The sequence below is a fragment of the Jaculus jaculus genome, chromosome 10 (assembly GCF_020740685.1).
Source record: "Jaculus jaculus isolate mJacJac1 chromosome 10, mJacJac1.mat.Y.cur, whole genome shotgun sequence".
Lineage (NCBI taxonomy): Eukaryota > Metazoa > Chordata > Mammalia > Rodentia > Dipodidae > Jaculus > Jaculus jaculus.
Genome location: NC_059111.1, coordinates 21,435,820 through 21,438,113, shown reverse-complemented (window position 1 = coordinate 21,438,113; position 2,294 = coordinate 21,435,820).

The window sequence follows — 2,294 nt, the reverse complement described above, 5'->3', positions numbered from 1 at the left end:
AGAACCCTAGGAAGGAGTCGGCGCCCTGGATTTTTGGTGTGGCGCTGCGGTACCTGTGCTGTGTGACTGAGGCCTGAGCTGTGACCTCTCTGGGCCAACGGCTTCTACAGGGAGGTTGGACGGTCCCCGAGGGCCATAGGAGGCTGAGTGTGGAGACAGGCAGATGCGAGATGGAGGAGGAGACTTCCTCCTGTCTGGACCAGGGCTCTGGGGATTGGCTTCCTCTGAGTCACGGGCTGGTGCAATTGGTATTACTGGGGCGATCCTGGAATCTGCTGGTGAAGTCACAGGAGTCTGTCTTGTCCCCAGAGGCCAACCATTAGGAGGTTTCCCCTGGTGGCAGATGAAAGTGATCGTGTAGACAAGAGTGAGGCTGGGCGGGTGGAGGGGCTGCAGGATCACAGCAGGACGTCCGGCCAGCTGGAGAGTCCATTCTCTGTGTGACGTTGATGGGAACTCACTGTCTTTGGTGCTGTTCCCATGCTGTGGCGACAAGAGGGAGAAGTGGCAAGCCAGACCAGGCCGATGTCCCCGCCTTTCCCGGGGGCCTTCAGACCATGTGCATGAGCGTGTGTGTGGGAAGGGGGCGTCGGGAGGTAGGGCGGAAGGGACTTAACATTAATCACATAACTACATTCTCACAAGGGCTCCAGAGAGGCATGTGAGGTGCGTGGAGCCAAGAACACATATCCTAGGAGGTTTGATGAAGTTGGGAGGGTCTCTGATGGGGTGACACGGGTTGAGACTGAAGGATGAGTGTGTGCTAACTAGGCGAAGTAGGGGTGGGGAAGACGGCCAGGTGGAAGGAATAGCAGGCGCAAAGGCCTGCCGTGGTGAGTGAGGGGAGGGCGAAGTCTTGAGGAAACTGGTAAGGCCCGTCTCTTTAACCATCACTGGGGTACCCAGAGAGGAGGGGATTTTCAATTAGAAGCTCTTACTGTGGCCCAAGCCAGGAACTGCAGTGGTTGGATCCGGGATGGGTGTTAAAGCTGGGAAACTGAGAGCGACCTGTCGTCAGAGGCTGGCCTCCCACGTCATCATGAGTGGTGGGAGGGGTCGCAGGGATAGCTGCTGACTCACAGAAACTCACACTTCCCTGTCTGGTTTGTATCGAATGCCCCTTGACTTGGTCCCGTGAGTCACCAGCCCCTCCTTCCAGTGCCAATCAAGAACGTGTCAGATGTTCCCCTGTCTCTGATGTGCTCTGATCTCCATTGTTCTTTGGTTTCTCGAGATAGGGTTTCACTGTAGCCCAGGCTGATCTGGAATTCACTATGTAGACTCAGGGTGGCTTCGAACTCACGGCAACCCTCCTACCTCTGCCTCCCGAGTGCTGGATTCAAAGGCGTGCACCCGCCCTCCATTTTTTATTTTTTAATATATTCTTATTTTTATTTATTAACTACAGAGAGAGAGAGAGAGAATGGGCACACCAGGGCCTCTAGCCACTGCAAACAAACTCCAGATGCGTGCGCCACCATGAGCATCTGGTTTATGTGGGTTCTGGGGAATAGAACCTGGGTCCTTAGGCTTTATAGGCAAATGCCTTAATCCCTAAGCCATCTCTCCAACGTGCCCATTTCCAGTTTTCTTTGCTCTTCTGTTCCCAAGGTCTCTGCTGTGACTCCCTTCACGCTGGCTACTCTGCACCAATAGGGAACTTCAGGGTGAAGCTACTGGCCCTGATGGCTTGGATAAGGTTGGCATCAGTGACTACTGGCCCTGATGGCTTGGATAAGGTTGGCATCAGTGACTACTGGGGGTACCGGGCTGAAAGGGGGCCTCAGAGACCTTCCAGTGCATCCTGCAGACAAGGCAGCCAGCTCTCTTCTCAGGGCTTCAGTGACCCACATCTTTCCAGGACCCTCTTGACCCTCCTTACTTCCACCTGTTTCTCTTTCCTTGGGACTTCAGGTGGGAAGATGGTTCAGGGGGTAAGGTATTTGCCTCGCTAGTACTAAGACCTGAGTTCCACTCCCAGAACTCACCCCGGGCATGCTGACATAGATCTTTAGTCCCAGTGCCCACCCCCCATGTGATTTCAACAAGGGACGGCCCTGGAATCCAATCCACAGAGACATTGCTGTGGGGCTTGTTCCTGGAGTTCTTTTTTTTTTTTTTTTTTGGTTTTTCGAGGTAGGGTCTCACTCTGGTCCAGGCTAACCTGGAATTAACTCTGTAGTCTCAGGGTGGCCTTGAACTCACGGCGATCTTCCTACCTCTGCCTCCCGAGTGCTGGGATTAAAGGCGTGCGCCACCACGCCCGGCTTGGAGTTCTTTTTTAGGTCTAGCAT